Below are 21,767 nucleotides of genomic sequence, written 5' to 3'. Positions count from 1 at the left end.
ACCTAAGATTGATTTAATGCAAAAGATGGGGAAAAGTAACAGGTCTTTTCAGCTCTCAAAGTTGGCTGGCTTACTGGAAGTGTTGTGACAAAGAAAATGTACTTCTGGCCATGCCTTGATGAAACCTTCTCACTGTGTTGTTTGGTCAAAGGTGGGGTTTGGAGATCTGTCTAACTTTGATAGAGGTAAATAAAAGACATGAAAAGAGCAATGAACATTTGAGTGCATGTGCCAGATTAATGTCCGTGTAAAACAAATAATTGCTGTGCTTATCTAAGCTTGTCTTATAACTGATCGATCCATTCTTGCTCATCTTGGTTGCTGTTCAATCTGTGGCTGGAAAACACACACACACACACACACACACACACACACACACACACACACACACACACACACACACACACACACAGTGGTGATAGAATATACAGTATAGACATACAAGTCATGTTACAGATGAATGCTTTCTAAAAGAACAGAAAACAGTCAGAGATTAAAACTGATTTTGTTTTCTTATAAATATTTCGTTTTTTTTTTCTTATTTAGAATTATTATTATTTACCTTCAAGCTTCTCCTGCAGTTCTTTTGCATCATTGTTCTTTTGCATTTTTCCCAAAATGGTCAAAGTGAGTTTAGCAGCACCATCCACTTTACAGTTGTCAATCATACATGTCACGATATCACATCTTTCTGCTTTCTCCAGTTTACATTTGGGGATTTGGAAGTCTGCCACACCTTCAGTCAAATGCCACTGAAATACTTTCAGTTCTTGAGAGTCCAGCTTTTCCAGAAACTCAAGGAGGATCTCAGGCACAGGTCTGTTACCTACAGCTAATTACAAAACACAGTTTTATTGTAAAAAAACAAAAAAAACAGAAGATTTGTGATATATGCCAAAACACAATGACTTATTTATGACAACTGTTTGCTCAATATAAATGAAACAATCACAAGCAGCTCTTAAGGGTGGGGTTATTTATATCTTAAAAAACACACACACACACACAAAAATATATATATATATTATTTATCTATCTATCTATCTATCTATCTATCTAAAATATATAAAGTAGTCAACAAGTATTTGAAAAAAAGTATTTTCTTTTGCTTACCATTTGAGCTGTAAGATTCTCTGCGTACATCTGCAACAGCTGCAAATAGGTTTTATTAATTCACATAAGTAACTGATACAGTGCTATGCATAAGTTTAGACACCCATGCTAAAGTTGACTAAAAAGAGGAATAAAAAATCATCTTTTGGAAACTGAACTTAATGCCTTAATTTAAAAAATTAGGAAAAATCCAACCTTTAAGGACACCAATTTTCTTTGTGAACGAATAATGTATCGTAAATAAATAAATGTTCTTCCTTAAAATACAGGGTGCATAAGTTTGGACACCCCTATGTTAAATTCCCATAGAGGCAGGCAGATTTTTATTTTTAAGTATTTTTTTTTTATTTTTTTTTTAGGATACTATGCATCCTGATAAAGTTCCCTTGGCCTTTGGCATTAAAATAGCCCCACATCATCACATAGCCTTCACCATACCTAGAGATTGGCATGGTTTTATTTCAGTTAGCCTAAAAGCTAGTTTGATTTGCATTGAGAGATGATCTTATGGAAAGTACCCCATGCCAATCTCTAGGTGTGGTGAAGGCTATGTGATGATGTGGGGCTATTTTAATTCCAAAGGCCAAGGGAACTTTATCAGGATGCATAGTATCCTAAAAAATAAATAAAAAAATACTTAAAAATAAAAATCTGCCTGCCTCTATGGGAATTTAACATAGGGGTGTCCAAACTTATGCACCCTGTATTTTAAGGAAGAACATTTATTTATTTACGATACATTATTCATTCACAAAGAAAATTGGTGTCCTTAAAGGTTGAATTTTTCCTAATTTGTTAAATTAAGGCATAAAAGTTCAATTTCCAAAAGATGATTTTTTATTCCTCTTTTTAGTCAACTTTAGCATGGGTGTCTAAACTTATGCATAGCACTGTAATTAAATAAATGCAGTATTGTGAAGTCTGGATTTCTTTATTACATGTTCGCTCCAAACATTGCATAATGTTAATTGAGCATATGCTTAAATCACTGCTAAAACAGGTGTTTTATTGTCACATACCCATTGAAGAAACACTCTGATTATAGTCAGCTGAAAAGATAAAGGGAAACACAAATATCTGAATTATTTAAATAGCATGACATAAATCCTATTTGCAGCCAGTTAGAGAAGCAATTATGTACTTGGATGAGTGACTGGGACAAGTTGTAAAAGACAGTAATATCAGATTGTAAGGTGTTAGTCTGGAGCCATATTCACAAAACGTGAAGCCAAAAGTAGCTCCTAGCTCGCTAATAGCCTTGTGAGCAACTAGCGGAGTTCAAGTTCCGGCTCGTGGGCCTTTCCCGTCCCCCATTTCTCTATTCCACTTTGCTTCCTGTCACTGTCCTAGCATAATAAAAGGCAAAAACGCCCAAAATAAATCTTTGAAAATAAATAAATGAGAAAATAATGTCTTATTACCTGTGGCAGTTGTTTTCACAAGTTCACACTTACAAATGATTGAATAGAGTAAATGAGTTAAACAAGCATATTTAGCGTGCTGTCCTAGGGGATAGAGGGCTCTGAGCTTGGAATTTAGCCAAAACCCAGAGTAAATCCCGTATGGTATGACATTGAGGTAATCCCCATATGAGGTAACCAGGTGAGTCGGCTCACGGCTGTGTACTGTACATATATCACCTCTCAAGCTCATTAGTTAGACATTTTGAACGTGCTCCTCTGGAACTTTGATTATAAAACATAATTTGTCACTCAAATTCTGCAATCTCTCGAGATGCAAACATGTAAGAGGCTTGCAATTAGCTGAACATATACTTGTTTAGTTTAATTAGTGACACTTAGCCTACATTTTAAAATCTTTATTTAAATATGGCAACATTTAAAATATATATTTATTTGAATATGGCTAATTTTTTATTTTAAAATATTTATTTGAATATGGAAACATTTAAAAAATAAATATTTATTTGAATATGGCAATATTTTTATTTTAAAATCTTTATTTGAATATGGGAACATGACACCTAGTTCTACAATATTTCTATGATTAAATCACTGACAGAGACCCCTCCCCATGTCACGTTGTATTTCAGGCAGGAAGACGAAGACAGACAGATCAAGTTCAGTACACTCAAAGTTTAATCATAATAACCTTGGTAGGCAGACAGGCGATAGCAAACACAACTTAACGTAACGGTGATCGGACAGGGAATGAAGGCAAGGGCACAACTTTAAGTAACAAACACAAACGAGATGATTAATACAACACAGCTGGTACTAATTAACTAATAATGGTGAGCATAGTAACAAATGAGTGGCGGGAAAACATGTGACAAACTGAACATAATGGTGACACCCCATCAGCCAATCACTGTGGGCATAGTTAGTAAGTGTGTTGACATCCTCCATAGCAGCGAGGTCAACCTCTTTCTCTCAAGCAACCTTTATAGCACATACTGTATGTTCGCGTGCCTGATTCATCAGCTGACCACCAGTGATGGGAATAGCGGCGTTATAAATAAGCGGCGTTATTTTTTTCAGTAACAAGTAATCAAATGAATTACTGTTTCCTCCGTTACAATGCCGTTATAGTTACTAGCCGCGTTTCCATTACCCTTCAAATTGCGCAAATTGAAATTGCGAATTGAAAATACGCTCAATGGAAACACGTCAATTTCGCAAAAACTCCCATTTATCGCAAAAAAGTTTTTACGCTCGCATGAGGGGGTTTTTCCAGGCAATTCGAAAAAGAAATATTTCGCAAAACTGCAATGGAAACAGTTTTTGCGCATTTACAGTCACCTGACTAAGAAGGCGCGGTGTGTTTGGACAGAATACGAGACGGAGTTCTTTATTGAATTCATAAAAGACAAAAGAATGACAGAAATACTGGATTCTAAACCTCAAAGAAATGCCACAATCAAGACCTCGGAGCAGAAATGAGTGAGAAAAACCCAGAAACACTTCATAAGTGCCGCTCACAGACAGTATATATTTATTTATTTATACAGGTAAGTTGACTGAGAACGAATTCTCATTTACAGCAATGACCTGTGTAGGTCACACAGAGAAAAAAGAGAAATACAGCTAGAAGTGCACTATACAGTAAAACAAGCTAAATAAATTAAAAGCAATTAAAAGGAAAACAGAAAACAATCACAGGAAACAAACACAATCAGTAATAAAATGATCCTTAAGCAGACGTCTAAAATGCCGTAAAGGCATCAGATCATCCAGTTTAAAAGTACATTGTAATTCATTCCAAGTGTGAGGGGCAGAAAAACTGAAAGCAGACCTACCCAATTCAGAGGAGATCTTTGGGATCTGTAGTAATAGCCATCCCTGAGCTCTGGTCTGATAACCAGACCTTCTAACAGTTAAAAGTGAATTAATAGGGACTTCCGGGTCAAGCCATGTGGTGGTAAGACGCACGTTGTCCGAGCTCCGCACCCTTTCGATTTAGTTTATTCATTAAATACCTTTCACCGTCACATAGTACTTCATCCTGTAACAGTTACTTTGCTTTAAAACGGAACTTGCGAAGCAAAATGAGTAAAGCAGGAAAATCAGGTAGTAAAGCTGAAAAACAGCAGAGTGCTAAAATCTGTAGCAGTATGGCGGAAGATCATGTAGCACCACTAACGACAGAGACGCTTGTCCTAGAACTTGAAAAGCTGAGGAGGAATATGACCGGCGAACTCACAGCTTTACTAAATAGCTCCCTGGAACCTATCCGTTCGTCGGTCGAGTCGTTCCAGCTGAGCTTGGCTGAACAAACTTCTACTATCAAAGAGATGGAGACTAGCTTATCCGACCACAGTGACAGGATAACGCAGCTATAACTGGACGTGAGCGGGCTCCAGTCTGACCTGGGATCGGTGGTGAAAGAGAATACAGAGCTCAAAGCGAAAGTGGAGGACTTGGAGTCCCGCTCAAAACGCCAAAATGTCCGAGTGCTGGGACTCCCGGAGAACGTGGAGGGAAAGGATGCTAGAGTTTATATAGCCAGGCTGTTCGCTGACCTGCTGGGGGACCTACTTTCTGGGCCGCCTGAGCTAGACCGCGCACACCGCAGCCTGCAGCCGAAACCTCGACCGGATGATCCTCCACGCCCGATTATTGTCAGGTTTCATCACTACATGGAGAAGGAGGCTGTTCTAAGGTGGGCAAAGTCACACAAGGACTCTTCTTACAACGGCCATAGAATCAAAATCTTTGAGGATTTCAGCGCAGCGGTTGCGAGAAGGCGAGCAGCATTTAACCCAGTCAAGGGGCTTCTCTACCAACGGGGAGTGAAGTTTGGTATGCTGTATCCGGCGCGCCTCCGAGTCACCCACAACAACAGGGAGCACGTCTTCAACTCTCCCGAGGCCGCGGAGTCTTTCTACTGCCAGAACTTTCCAGCCATGGAGACTTCAGCAGCGGAGTAAAAATATACTCAGGTGTTGCTATTTTGGTCAGTATATTCTGTCGGTCTTCTGTTGGACTGCTGTGAAAGCTGTGTTCATTTTGTTTCGTTATGACAGTAGCAGGAGCCCTTTCCGTTTCTGGTTTCATGATTAAGGCTGTTTTATGTTTGGGACTAAGCAATGCCACTTTATAATTTACAGCCTATTTGCAATACAGATACAACTGTATAGGCACATGTACACTGTTATGTCACTGAGGTTAGCCACTTTGAAGCTCGCGGTTGCGATACTTTTTTCAGGCTGCTTTTTCTCTTCCTTTCAGTTAACTTAACTGTAATATTCAGGGTATGTAAAAATACAATGTTAGGAGCTTATGACACTTCATGCTTAACCGGTTGTATGTACACTCGTTGGTATAACTCAAGGGGAGGGGGGAGGGTACGACTTGTGTTATTTTTTTTATTTTATTTTTTTGTCGGCTTTTGTTTTCCTTGTTCTTTCTTCTTTCTATACCTTCAGTTCCCAGACTACTGTTATTACACTCAGTCTTATCTACCTTACATATTATAAATGACAAGTGCTTCTGTAATGCCAGGGGGTATAGCCGGACATAAAATCAACTTTATTACTTGGAATGTGCGGGGTTTGGGGGGGCAGATAAAGCGTTCCAGGGTTTTCTCACACTTAAAGTATCTCTCCGCTGATATCGTTTTTTTGCAGGAGACCCACTTACGTACAGTTGACCATTCTATGCTTCGTAAACCATGGGTTGGCCAAATGTTCCACTCCATCTTCAACAGTAAATCCAGGGGCGCAGCCATTTTAATACATAAACGAATCAAGTTTGTCCCCGATCATATACATTCTGATCCTGGTGGTCGTTACATTATAGTTTCTGGTACTCTTCATCAAACGCCGGTTGTGCTAGTCAGTGTGTATGCACCTAACTGGGATAGCCCAAATTTTATGTCCACGTTATTTTCCCATCTACCAAATTTAAATTCTCATCATCGTATACTAGGAGGAGATCTCAACTGCGTTGTTGATCCAAGCCTCGATCGTTCACAGCCCAGATCGACCTTGCCAACAGCTATGTCTAAGACTCTATTAACACTTATGGATCGGGTGGGGTGTGTTGATCCTTGGCGTTTCTTTCACCCTAAAACTAAAGACTTTTCTTATTTCTCTACTGTCCATCAAGTTTACTCCCGCATAGATTTTTTTTTTATTGATAACGCCCTTTTACCTCTCGTCAGATCTACAGATTACACTGCCATAGTAATTTCTGATCATGCTCCTCACAGACTTGAGTTATGTCTTCCCTAGGGTTCGCATAGGCATCAAGGAGGCTGGAAGTTGAACACAAGTTTGTTGGCCAATGCAGAGTTCTGCGACTATGTATCTTCAGACATTAATTTCTTTTTAGATACCAACAGGTCTGAACACGTCTCCCCGTCGCTACTATGGGAAACATTAAAAGCTTTTATACGTGGGCGTATTATCTCTTTTAGTGCGCATTTGTCTAAATCTAGAAGATTGAGGCAGCAACAACTTATTGACTCTATTTTAGCCATTGATAGACAACATGCCTCTTCTCTAAATCCTGCTCTGGTAACTAAACGTCTGCAGTTACAAACCGAATTTGACCTCCTGACAACAAATAAAGCAGAACACCTATTACAACGGACAAGAGCAACTTACTATGAGTATGGGGACAGAGCCAGTCGTCTTCTAGCCTCGCAGTTGAGACATCAGCATGCCTCTCACTTTATTTCCCAAATATATGACTCTTCCCAGATACTGACTACAGACCCAACAAACATAAATTTGGAGTTCTCTTCGTTTTATTCTAACCTTTATAAATCAGAACCTCCCCTGATACCTCTGTCATGGAAATTTTTCTTAATAACTTAGATATACCATCGGTAAGTAGGGAAACAGCAGAAAATTTGGATAAACCACTCAGTCTACAAGAAATCACTTCTTGCATTTCTTTGATGCAGAATAACAAAAGCCCCGGCCCAGATGGTTTCTCCGCTGAGTTTTTTAAGAAGTTTTCTGCACAGCTTGCTCCTTTATTATTAGATGTTTTCAATGATTCATTAGAACAGGGAGTTTTGCCACCAACACTGAACGAGGCGCTGATATCCCTCATACTAAAAAAGGATAAGGACCCAAACCTATGTAGTAGCTACAGACCAATTAGCTTGCTTAACAATGACGTCAAGTTATTGGCAAAGATACTGGCATGCCGACTTGAGACCTGCCTCCCTGATATTATATCAGAGGACCAAACAGGCTTCATTTTGGGCCGTCAACTATCATCTAGTGTACGTAAACTTCTAAATGTGATTCTGACTCCCTCTGCCTCTCCAAATCCTGAGATGGTTATTTCGCTCGACGCGGAGAAAGCATTTGACCGGGTGGAATGGCATTACTTGTTCACAATCCTCCAAAAATTTGGATTCGGCCCTAGATTTGTCTCATGGATTCGTCTTCTCTACTCTGCTCCAGTGGCAAGAGTTAAAACAAATTCCGAAACCTCGCCTCCTTTTCCTCTCTCGCGTGGCACACGCCAAGGATGCCCCCTTTCACCATTGCTTTTTGCACTCGCTATAGAGCCTCTGTCTATAGCCCTGAGAGGGTCCACTTTATTTTCAGGCATATTTAGAGGAGGTATCGAACACTAAGTAGCACTATATGCTGATGATTTATTATTATATGTTCAAGACCCAGTAAATTGTGTTGACGGTATAGTAAATCTGTTAGAGGCCTTCGGAGTATTTTCTGATTATAAACTGAACATCGCAAAGAGTGTATGTTTCCCTGTAAACCAGTTAGCGAAACTGATTCCTCCTGACGCGCTACCCTTCCATTTATCTATTAGTGGCTTTAAATACTTGGGTGTAAACATCTCACACTCCTTTAGCTCACTTTATAAGAATAACTTTATGGAATTGACTGAGAAGATTAAATCAGACCTTCAGAGATGGAGGGTACTACCTCTTTCACTAGTGGGTCGCATCGAAACAATTAAAATGAACATATTACCTCGGTTTCTATTTCTCTTTCAGACTCTCCCGATCTTTCTCCCTAAATCTTTTTTTAAATCACTTAACGCCACTGTACTTTCATACATCTGGGAGGGCAAGCCCCCCAGAATTCAATTATCAATTCTCCAGAGGCCCAAACGTGATGGAGGCCTCGCACTCCCTAATATTCAGTTGTATTATTGGGCTGCTAATCTCCAAAAGCTTAAAACTTGGTATCATTCCCCTGACACTAACTGGTGCATTATAGAAGCCAGCTCTTGCACTTCATCTCTACCCGCACTGCTTTTTGCTCGACCTTCTCAGTATACTAATAACCCTGTTGTACTTTCTTCGCTAAAAATCTGGAAACAGTTCAGGCAACATTTTGGATTAAAATCTCCTTCTGTCCTTTCCCCTATTTGCAATAACCACCTCTTTCTACCTTTTTTGTTAGACCCAACTTTTAAATTATGGAAAAAGAAAGGTCTGGTCTCTTTTTGTGATCTCTTCCTAGACAAAATATTTGGTAGTTGGGAAAACCTTGTTACTAAATTTAGCTTATCTATTCATGGTCGATTCAGATATTTCCAACTTCGTAGTTTTGTTAAAATTAATTTTACATCCTTTCCTAACCTACCCGAGGAGACTCTTTTAGATAATATAATGTCTTCATCAGCGTCACAAAACAGCATTGGACCAATTTACAATCTTTTACTCTCTTCGCAAGTATCTTCCCTTTTATGGCTAAAGGATACATGGGAAAAAGAGCTTGGGCTGGCACTAGACGAGGACTGGTGGAGAGAGTCACTGCTTAGGATCAGTTCCACTTGCACTTGTGCTCGTTTGAGCCTTATTCAGTTTAAGGTGGTACATAGGATCCACTACACTAAGGCCAGGCTAAAGAGATTATTCCCTGACACGGATGATTCTTGTATTAGATGTTCCCTTTCCCCTGCAGATCACACACACGTTTTTCTCCTGCCCTAAGCTCGACTCCTTCTGGTCGTCTTTCTTCAACTCCCTTTCTGTAATTCTGGGCATCCCCCTGACCCCATGCCCTCTAATTGCTATCTTTGGTGTGCCCCCTGTGGGCAGGTTTAATAAATATCAAGCTGACCTTATTGCGTTTTCTGCCCTCATAGCCAAGCGACGCATATTGCTGCATTGGAAGAGTCCTAATCCCCCTGGCTCAACCTCTTGGTTAAAAGACTTAATGTCTTTTCTTCATTTAGAAAAAATCAAACATACAGTTAGAGGATCTGTGAAACGATTTCATAGTACATGGGACCCATTTCTCTCTTATGTTAACTCCCTAACTTTGTTAGACTTTTAAATTTGATCGAATACCTTTTTCTTTTCTGTTTCTGTTTTTGAGTGTTTCATTACTAATGTTATTATTATTTATTATTGTTGTTGTTGTTGTTGTTTTTTTATTATTATTATTATTATTTTTTTTTTTTTTTTTTTTTTTTTTTTCATCTATGTTCTTTTACATAAAAGATCTACCTCCAGGGAAAAGAAAATGGGAAAATGCCAGACTTCTTATTTACAGTTGACCTGTTTATTGTCTGTAACATGCTTGGAAGTTTGCACAATAAACATATTTAAAAAAAAAAAAAAAAAAAGTGAATTAATATAAGATGGTAGTTTGTGCAAAAGAGCTTTGTACACAAAAAGTGCAAAATGCATTTCTCTACGAGATTTTAAGGGCAGCCAATTTACTTTCTGATAAAGTGTGCAATGATGGGTACTAAACCTGTCCCCTGTAATAAAACGAATGGCACTATAATATACAGCATCGAGAGGTTTTAGAACAGAAGCAGCATATAGATTGTGTCTCCATAATCAATGACAGGTGAATGGATTCAACAATTTGTTTTCTATTATTTAGAGTGAAACAAGATTTGTTTCTATAAAAGAAACCCACTCTAACTCTTAGTTTCTTTACCAACTCATCAACATGCGTTTTAAAGGAGAGCCTGTCATCAATCCAGATCCCCAAATATTTATAAACATGAACACGGTCAATAGAGGCACCATCTAATGTGGAAAAACATAAATCATCACCTATTTTCTGTTGTCTATTTGAAAAAAGCATATACTTGGTTTTGCCTACGTTAACTACCAGTTTCAATTCAACAAAGACCTTCTGTATAGCTGTAAAGGCAGATTGTAGCTCTAAATGGGCCTGGTCAGCTGTAGGGGCAATAGCATAAACAACCGTATCATCAGCATAGAGGAGTTGACCATTTTTTATAGCTAAACCAATATTATTGATATAAATAGAAAAAAGAACCGGACCTAAAATTGATCCCTGTGGAACGCCCTTCAAAAGCTCAAGAAAACCAGATTTGACACCATCAGTGGAAACACACTGTGTTCTATTTGTCAGATAATTTTCAAACCATCTGCAAGCCGCCAGGTCTATGCAGATTTACTATTTTCTCAAATATTTTTACAAGACATGAAAGCCTTGAAATGGATCTCTGGGATCACCACATTTAAAAAGTGGACGTACCAGGGCCGTCTTCCAAACCGTAGGAATTATTCCTGTTAACAATGATAAGTTAAAAATGTGGGCAAGTGGCTCAGCAATAATAGTTGCAGCAAGCTGCAAAAGACAGGGATTAAGATCATCTGCTCCAGTAGCATTTTTTATATCAATAGTTAAAAGAGCTTTGAAAACTTCCTTGGAGCTAACCCATTGAAATGAAAAAGATGGGTTCACAACTTCAAAATATTGGAAGAGAGAGCTGTTTCTCTTAACTTGGTTCTAGCTACACAATCAGACCTTTCTGGGAGCACCACATCATTACAATTTCCACCCTCAAACAAATTACCAGCTGTAACAAAATGTTGGTTAAACGCATCACATATTTCAATTTTGTCATTTACAGTTTTATAATGAAAAGTAATCGTATTAGGCAGAGAGGAATGGCAACTTCGTTTTAGGTATTTTATGGCTTTCCAAAATTTGGTCGGATCACCTTGACTACTAGAAATTTTATTTAAATAATAACTTGATTTTGCCTTTTTCACAGAGATAGTGCACTTGTTTCTGAGTTGTTTAAATGTAAGCCAGTCACTACATAGTCCAGTTTGCCTGGCTTTAGACCAAGCTTTATTTCTTAACTGCAATAATTCTGAAAGTTCTGTAGTGAACCATGGGTTTATCCTGTCTTTAGTTCTATATGTCTTCATAGGAGCATATTTGTCTGCCACTGAATTAAAACTATTTTTAAATGTTTCAAAAGCCAATTCCACATCTGAAATATTAAAAACACTTGGTAAATCAGAATAAGATATAATAAAGAATAAAGATAATAAAGAATAAGAATAAAGATCACGGAGAAACCCTTCATTATCTAGATTTTTTAAATGATGTTTTATTAACAAGGTTCGGGAGGAGCAGGTGCAGATAATTAACCCATTAGCACAAGTGGAGATCAATCAGTAATCAACTCAGGACAATATAAATAACAGCAGAACCCACCTCTGTTCATTGACAGTTTATCAGCATTTAGCCCGGCAGTACCGTCCTAACAGGTACGAATCGAGCAATTCCCGTCCGATGAATAATCTCTCGTCTTTGAGGAACCTCTGCCGCAATCCTCTGGTGTAGCCTAATCTCGCGGGCGTCAGGTTTAACAAATGGGGTCATAACCACGGGCGAAACATCCGCGATCTCCTTCCGCGTATTTCTCTACACCGGTCCATACTAACCATTTCTCTATGGCGGGAATTATTGTAAGGCAATGCCGCCCTCTTTCACGCGAGGGAAAGGGTCTTCCTCCTCCGTCAGGCCACCACAGCAGGCCCTAAAGTAAGCCGCAGATTCAGTCCCGGCCAGTCCATACTCAACGTCTGCCGGGTCAACTCAGTGAGTGCTCAGCTCAGCCCTTCTCGTGTCTGTCCTTGGTTGAGCTTGGCATTGCTTCAGTTGTTTGAGTCACGAGCCAGTTATGCCATCTGTATACAAATTTTGATCGGGGGAATGCACGTTTTAAATTGTTTCTGTACAAATGATTTACCGTCATACATAAACAGTAGGTCGCACGTTATGTGCAGATTGCTCACAGAATCATTAAGAACCTATCGTTAACACTGTCCTGCAATTTATCTTAAATCGCGTAGAATCTATATTTAAAAAAAAAATAAAAAAAAATAAAAAAATTGTACTTCACTAAATGAACTTCAGACAATCAAAATTGTTCTAAACGCAAACTGTTATCTTTGCTCGGTCACTTAAACTTCAATGTGCATAATCCTGCAAGGATTTCATCTCACCTCCTTTTCCTCGCGTCTTTGATTTAATGTATTTAGTCTTTGGCTAATCTTCTCCACTGCCACAGCAGTGATGTCTCCTCCGCTCCCACTGGAGCTCTTTTACTCTGGCTAATCTTCTCCACTGCCACAGCAGTGATGTCTCCTCTGCTCCCACTGGAGCTCTTTTACTCTGGCTAATCTTCTCCACTGTCACAGCAGTGATGTCTCCTCCGCTCCCACTGGAGCTCTTTTACTCTGGCTAATCTTCTCCACTGCCACAGCAGTGATGTCTCCTATGCTCCCACTGGAGCTCTTTTACTCTGGCTAATCTTCTCCACTGCCACAGCAGTGATGTCTCCTCCGCTCCCACTGGAGCTCTTTTACTCTGGCTAATCTTCTCCACTGCCACAGCAGTGATGTCTCCTCTGCTCCCACTGGAGCTCTTTTACTCTGGCTAATCTTCTCCACTGTCACAGCAGTGATGTCTCCTCTGCTCCCACTGGAGCTCTTTTACTCTGGCTAATCTTCTCCACTGCCACAGCAGTGATGTCTCCTCTGCTCCCACTGGAGCTCTTTTACTCTGGCTAATCTTCTCCACTGTCACAGCAGTGATGTCTCCTCTGCTCCCACTGCAGCTCTTTTACTCTGGCTAATCTTCTCCACTGTCACAGCAGTGATGTCTCCTCTGCTCCCACTGGAGCTCTTTTACTCTGGCTAATCTTCTCCACTGCCACAGCAGTGATGTCTCCTCTGCTCCCACTGCAGCTCTTTTACTCTGGCTAATCTTCTCCACTGCCACAGCAGTGATGTCTCCTCCGCTCCCACTGGAGCTCTTTTACTCTGGCTAATCTTCTCCACTGTCACAGCAGTGATGTCTCCTCTGCTCCCACTGGAGCTCTTTTACTCTGGCTAATCTTCTCCACTGCCACAGCAGTGATGTCTCCTCTGCTCCCACTGCAGCTCTTTTACTCTGGCTAATCTTCTCCACTGTCACAGCAGTGATGTCTCCTCTGCTCCCACTGCAGCTCTTTTACTCTGGCTAATCTTCTCCACTGTCACAGCAGTGATGTCTCCTCTGCTCCCACTGGAGCTCTTTTACTCTGGCTAATCTTCTCCACTGCCACAGCAGTGATGTCTCCTCTGCTCCCACTGGAGCTCTTTTACTCTGGCTAATCTCCTCCACTGCCACAGCAGTGATGTCTCCTCTGCTCCCACTGGAGCTCTTTTACTCTGGCTAATCTTCTCCACTGTCACAGCAGTGATGTCTCCTCTGCTCCCACTGGAGCTCTTTTACTCTGGCTAATCTTCTCCACTGTCACAGCAGTGATGTCTCCTCTGCTCCCACTGCAGCTCTTTTACTCTGGCTAATCTTCTCCACTGCCACAGCAGTGATGTCTCCTCTGCTCCCACTGGAGCTCTTTTACTCTGGCTAATCTTCTCCACTGTCACAGCAGTGATGTCTCCTCCGCTCCCACTGGAGCTCTTTTACTCTGGCTAATCTTCTCCACTGTCACAGCAGTGATGTCTCCTCTGCTCCCACTGCAGCTCTTTTACTCTGGCTAATCTTCTCCACTGCCACAGCAGTGATGTCTCCTCTGCTCCCACTGGAGCTCTTTTACTCTGGCTAATCTTCTCCACTGTCACAGCAGTGATGTCTCCTCTGCTCCCACTGGAGCTCTTTTACTCTGGCTAATCTTCTCCACTGTCACAGCAGTGATGTCTCCTCCGCTCCCACTGGAGCTCTTTTACTCTGGCTAATCTCCTCCACTGCCACAGCAGTGATGTCTCCTATGCTCCCACTGGAGCTCTTTTACTCTGGCTAATCTTCTCCACTGCCACAGCAGTGATGTCTCCTCCGCTCCCACTGCAGCTCTTTTACTCTGGCTAATCTTCTCCACTGCCACAGCAGTGATGTCTCCTCTGCTCCCACTGCAGCTCTTTTACTCTGGCTAATCTTCTCCACTGCCACAGCAGTGATTTCTCCTCTGCTCCCACTGGAGCTCTTTTACTCTGGCTAATCTTCTCCACTGCCACAGCAGTGATGTCTCCTCTGCTCCCACTGCAGCTCTTTTACTCTGGCTAATCTTCTCCACTGCCACAGCAGTGATGTCTCCTATGCTCCCACTGGAGCTCTTTTACTCTGGCTAATCTTCTCCACTGCCACAGCAGTGATGTCTCCTCCGCTCCCACTGGAGCTCTTTTACTCTGGCTAATCTCCTCCACTGCCACAGCAGTGATGTCTCCTATGCTCCCACTGGAGCTCTTTTACTCTGGCTAATCTCCTCCACTGCCACAGCAGTGATGTCTCCTATGCTCCCACTGGAGCTCTTTTACTCTGGCTAATCTTCTCCACTGTCACAGCAGTGATGTCTCCTCCGCTCCCACTGGAGCTCTTTTACTCTGGCTAATCTTCTCCACTGTCACAGCAGTGATGTCTCCTCCGCTCCCACTGGAGCTCTTTTACTCTGGCTAATCTCCTCCACTGTCACAGCAGTGATGTCTCCTCCGCTCCCACTGGAGCTCTTTTACTCTGGCTAATCTCCTCCACTGTCACAGCAGTGATGTCTCCTCCGCTCCCACTGGAGCTCTTTTACTCTGGCTAATCTTCTCCACTGTCACAGCAGTGATGTCTCCTCCGCTCCCACTGGAGCTCTTTTACTCTGGCTAATCTCCTCCACTGCCACAGCAGTGATGTCTCCTATGCTCCCACTGGAGCTCTTTTACTCTGGCTAATCTCCTCCACTGCCACAGCAGTGATGTCTCCTATGCTCCCACTGGAGCTCTTTTACTCTGGCTAATCTTCTCCACTGTCACAGCAGTGATGTCTCCTCCGCTCCCACTGGAGCTCTTTTACTCTGGCTAATCTTCTCCACTGTCACAGCAGTGATGTCTCCTCTGCTCCCACTGGAGCTCTTTTACTCTGGCTAATCTCCTCCACTGCCACAGCAGTGATGTCTCCTATGCTCCCACTGGAGCTCTTTTACTCTGGCTAATCTTCTCCACTGCCACAGCAGTGATGTCTCCTCTGCTCCCACTGCAGCTCTTTTACTCTGGCTAATCTTCTCCACTGCCACAGCAGTGATTTCTCCTCTGCTCCCACTGGAGCTCTTTTACTCTGGCTAATCTTCTCCACTGCCACAGCAGTGATGTCTCCTCTGCTCCCACTGCAGCTCTTTTACTCTGGCTAATCTTCTCCACTGCCACAGCAGTGATGTCTCCTCCGCTCCCACTGGAGCTCTTTTACTCTGGCTAATCTCCTCCACTGCCACAGCAGTGATGTCTCCTATGCTCCCACTGGAGCTCTTTTACTCTGGCTAATCTCCTCCACTGCCACAGCAGTGATGTCTCCTATGCTCCCACTGCAGCTCTTTTACTCTGGATAATCTTCTCCACTGCCACAGCAGTGATGTCTCCTCTGCTCCCACTGCAGCTCTTTTACTCTGGCTAATCTTCTCCACTGTCACAGCAGTGATGTCTCCTCTGCTCCCACTGGAGCTCTTTTACTCTGGCTAATCTTCTCCACTGCCACAGCAGTGATGTCTCCTCCGCTCCCACTGGAGCTCTTTTACTCTGGCTAATCTCCTCCACTGCCACAGCAGTGATGTCTCCTATGCTCCCACTGGAGCTCTTTTACTCTGGCTAATCTCCTCCACTGCCACAGCAGTGATGTCTCCTATGCTCCCACTGCAGCTCTTTTACTCTGGATAATCTTCTCCACTGCCACAGCAGTGATGTCTCCTCTGCTCCCACTGGAGCTCTTTTACTCTGGCTAATCTTCTCCACTGCCACAGCAGTGATGTCTCCTCTGCTCCCACTGCAGCTCTTTTACTCTGGCTAATCTTCTCCACTGTCACAGCAGTGATGTCTCCTCTGCTCCCACTGCAGCTCTTTTACTCTGGCTAATCTTCTCCACTGCCACAGCAGTGATGTCTCCTCTGCTCCCACTGGAGCTCTTTTACTCTGGCTAATCTTCTCCACTGCCACAGCAGTGATGTCTCCTCTGCTCCCACTGCAGCTCTTTTACTCTGGCTAATCTTCTCCACTGTCACAGCAGTGATGTCTCCTCTGCTCCCACTGGAGCTCTTTTACTCTGGCTAATCTTCTCCACTGCCACAGCAGTGATGTCTCCTCTGCTCCCACTGCAGCTCTTTTACTCTGGCTAATCTTCTCCACTGCCACAGCAGTGATGTCTCCTCTGCTCCCACTGCAGCTCTTTTACTCTGGCTAATCTTCTCCACTGCCACAGCAGTGATGTCTCCTCTGCTCCCACTGGAGCTCTTTTACTCTGGATAATCTTCTCCACTGTCACAGCAGTGATGTCTCCTCTGCTCCCACTGCAGCTCTTTTACTCTGGCTAATCTTCTCCACTGCCACAGCAGTGATGTCTCCTCCGCTCCCACTGGAGCTCTTTTACTCTGGCTAATCTTCTCCACTGCCACAGCAGTGATGTCTCCTCTGCTCCCACTGGAGCTCTTTTACTCTGGATAATCTTCTCCACTGCCACAGCAGTGATGTCTCCTCCGCTCCCACTGCAGCTCTTTTACTCTGGCTAATCTTCTCCACTGCCACAGCAGTGATGTCTCCTCTGCTCCCACTGCAGCTCTTTTACTCTGGCTAATCTTCTCCACTGTCACAGCAGTGATGTCTCCTCTGCTCCCACTGGAGCTCTTTTACTCTGGCTAATCTTCTCCACTGCCACAGCAGTGATGTCTCCTCCGCTCCCACTGGAGCTCTTTTACTCTGGCTAATCTTCTCCACTGCCACAGCAGTGATGTCTCCTCTGCTCCCACTGGAGCTCTTTTACTCTGGCTAATCTTCTCCACTGCCACAGCAGTGATGTCTCCTCTGCTCCCACTGCAGCTCTTTTACTCTGGCTAATCTTCTCCACTGCCACAGCAGTGATGTCTCCTCTGCTCCCACTGGAGCTCTTTTACTCTGGCTAATCTTCTCCACTGCCACAGCAGTGATGTCTCCTCTGCTCCCACTGGAGCTCTTTTACTCTGGCTAATCTTCTCCACTGTCACAGCAGTGATGTCTCCTCTGCTCCCACTGGAGCTCTTTTACTCTGGCTAATCTTCTCCACTGCCACAGCAGTGATGTCTCCTCTGATCCCACTGGAGCTCTTTTACTCTGGCTAATCTTCTCCACTGTCACAGCAGTGATGTCTCCTCTGCTCCCACTGCAGCTCTTTTACTCTGGCTAATCTTCTCCACTGCCACAGCAGTGATGTCTCCTATGCTCCCACTGGAGCTCTTTTACTCTGGCTAATCTTCTCCACTGCCACAGCAGTAATGTCTCCTCTGCTCCCACTGGAGCTCTTTTACTCTGGCTAATCTTCTCCACTGTCACAACAGTGATGTCTCCTATGCTCCCACTGGAGCTCTTTTACTCTGGCTAATCTTCTCCACTGCCACAGCAGTGATGTCTCCTCTGCTCCCACTGCAGCTCTTTTACTCTGGCTAATCTTCTCCACTGTCACAGCAGTGATGTCTCCTCTGCTCCCACTGGAGCTCTTTTACTCTGGCTAATCTTCTCCACTGTCACAGCAGTGATGTCTCCTATGCTCCCACTAGAGCTCTTTTACTCTGGCTAATCTTCTCCACTGCCACAGCAGTGATGTCTCCTATGCTCCCACTGCAGCTCTTTTACTCTGGCTAATCTTCTCCACTGTCACAACAGTGATGTCTCCTATGCTCCCACTGGAGCTCTTTTACTCTGGCTAATCTTCTCCACTGCCACAGCAGTGATGTCTCCTCTGCTCCCACTGCAGCTCTTTTACTCTGGCTAATCTTCTCCACTGCCACAGCAGTGATGTCTCCTCTGCTCCCACTGGAGCTCTTTTACTCTGGCTAATCTTCTCCACTGCCACAGCAGTGATGTCTCTTCTGTAGTACTTCTCTATTCATAATTAAAGAGCACTCAATCTCCTCTTTCTCCTCTTTCCTGTCTCCTCTTTCTGTCCAGTGAGCATTGGTCTCACAGCGGACGGAGTGAGAACTTTCCCAGCGGAGCACTTACTTTTTCTCTTTCATCCAGCGAGCATTTGGTCTCACAGCGGATGCAGTGTGAGAAAATCTCCTGGGCAAGCACTCATTTTCCTGTTTCCTCTTTCTGTCCAGCAAGCATTGGTCTCACAGCGGACGGATTGAGAACTTTCCCGGTAGAGCACTTACGTTTTCTCTTTCATCCAGCGAGCATTTTTGTCTCACAGCGGATGCAGTGTGAGAAAATCTCCCGGGCAAGCACTCATTTTCCTCTTTTCGACCAGCGAGCATTGGTCTCACAGCGGACACAGCATGTATCTATTTTTCTATTACCTCTGTCCAGTGAGCATTGGTCTCTCAGCGGACAGCATGTATCTACCTTTTTCATATTTCTGTCCAGCGAGCATTGGTCTCTCAGAAGACTCGACACATATCTATCTTTTCTGCTCAGCCAGCATTTTCAAATTCATTCCACCTCACAGGCGACTGGTAGAGCCCAATATCATGACGCTGTTGAGTCACTCACATCAGAAGCTACATGGGCCCGCAGGACTCACCCGTCAAAGCCATGGAGGTATTCCGGTCAAGCGATCAACTTATTGAAACGCCAGCCCGCCAAATTCGCTGCGTCTTTGGGGGATCTGTAGTCTGGCGGCTGTCCTTTTGCTCTTTTACTTTTTGGGGGGAGTACTCTGGGTTCGGGCAGAAATTCCGAGCTCGGAGCCCTCCACCCGGACAGCACGCCAAATACGCATAACCTTTACCGTAATAATTATATGTAGATGTGAACTCGTGAAATTATGTTTTATTAACAAGGTTCGGGAGGAGCAGGTGCAGATAATTAACCCATTAGCACAAGTGGAGATCAATCAGTAATCAACTCAGGGCAATATAAATAACAGCAGAACCCACCTCTGTTCATTGACAGTTTATCAGCATCCCACCTCCACCCCATCTCCTCACTTTTAGTTCCATCTCCTCACTTCTAGTTCCACCTACTCTTACCAACGGGGGGAGTACTCTGGGTTCGGGCAGAAATTCCGAGCTCGGAGCCCTCCACCCGGACAGCACGCCAAATACGCATAACCTTTACCGTAATAATTATATGTAGATGTGAACTCGTGAAACTCCTTTTTGTAACGAGTCGGGGTTTGGTTTTAATTAATTTTAGTGTTTCTAACACAGACTATAGGAGAGTGATCACTAATGTCCATAGCAAAGACACCACTATGAGGGTATTTATGAGGATTATTCGTAAGGATTAAATCTATCAGAGTTGATCTTGAAGGGTCTTTTAAATTAACTCGAGTAGGTTCCATGATCAAGTGTGACAAGTTCATATCAACACAAGCTGTTCTAAAATAAGCAGAAGAAGGGGATAACCAATTTAAATTAAAATCACCAAGTATCACAATCTCATTTTCTAAAAATCGGGCAAGTAATTCAAAAATAGAACTGACTGCTTCATGTATAGCAGATGGAGGGCGATAAACTCCAACAACAGAGACAAACACATTACAAAAGATTTCAACATTAATAACAAGAAGCTCAAATTGTTTAGGAACAGACATACTAAAAGATTTTGTGGCCTTAAAATCCTTATGTACATACATACATACAGACACCTCCACCCTTTTTTGCTCTATCACATCTAAAGACATTATAATCATTAATTACAATAACATCATCACCATCAGAGGATTTAAGCCAGGTTTCAGAGCATACTAAAATGTCAGGTTTAGAATCATTTACCCACAAGTCTAGCATGTCAAGTTTAGGGATGATACTTCGAACATTAATGTGCATTAACCCAAGCCCTTGTCTTGTTTTAATTTCAGAGGGGCAATATGATGTTTGCAAAGGAGCTAATATAGGCAGATTACAAGTGCTTGCATTGCTAAATAAATTAATATGAGATTATTATGCCTAGCATAACTAGAAAACCCTAATGTATCTGTAGGTCTATGAGAAAAGTGCTTTGAAATTATGGTAGGGATTACTTGCCTAGGATTTGAGGTGTTAGCCATTTTAGTACCACATCTAACCATTTGTGTATTAATTAATGAGCAGCTAATATTGTTAATATCCACCTTTGATTTAGATGTCCTAGCAATGTCCCTTCAACTGATAGTGTTCAGAAGGAAGTCAATATGAGAAGACAGTAGGTGAGCCCCTTTTTCATTTGGATGACACCTATCACGACTAAAAAGTTCATATTTTCCCCAAAAAGAATCGAAATTATCAACAAAGGGAAATCCATTATCTTGACAGTAATTTTGTAACCATACATAGAGAGACCACAAACGGCTGAATTTCTCACCTTCTGTACGAAAGAGAAGGAATAGGACCGGAAACAACAGGTAGCATCCCTACTTCTTGGATAAGGCCAAGTAGATTTATAAAGTCTTTCTTTAGACTCTGTGAGTTTCTGTCCATGACGTCATTAGAGCCAATATGAATAACAAAGCGTTCTGTGTTAGGGAGTTGCTTGTTTATTGTAGGAAATGCTGCAATTAAATCCTTTACCCTTGCTCCAGGATAACAGAGAATTCTGGTGTTGGGGACTTTAACTTTGCGAACCATTGAACTTCCAGCAATAACTGTGCTTGGTGTAAGTTGAGTGCGACGAGGCACACCAGCTGCTGCAATTAACGTGTTGTTGATCTTTTCTTTGGGCCGAACTGAGCAATCAACTTCACGAAGCCCGGGAGAAACACAAGACGAAAACAAACCTGGGTCATCTCGCTCTCCTTCTCCACTGCACAATGTATTTTCCCTGGATATGGCTGAGGTAGGATCCAATGCACCCGTGTTCACTTCCTGAGTATTACACAGCGAAGCAAAGCGGTTATGAACTGGGACAGGATCTGCAACCTCAGATATTGGAGATGGACGAAACAGGGACTTTCCAGGGGATATTAAAAGAGATTTACCAGCTTTACGTTTTCTCCTTGTAACGTTCGTCCAGCTGTTGACCAACGGAGTGGAAAAGACAATTTTCTC

This window comes from Squalius cephalus, assembly GCF_949319135.1.
Source record: "Squalius cephalus genome assembly, chromosome: 12".
Taxonomy (NCBI): domain Eukaryota; kingdom Metazoa; phylum Chordata; class Actinopteri; order Cypriniformes; family Leuciscidae; genus Squalius; species Squalius cephalus.
Note: the sequence above shows the minus strand (reverse complement) of the source record.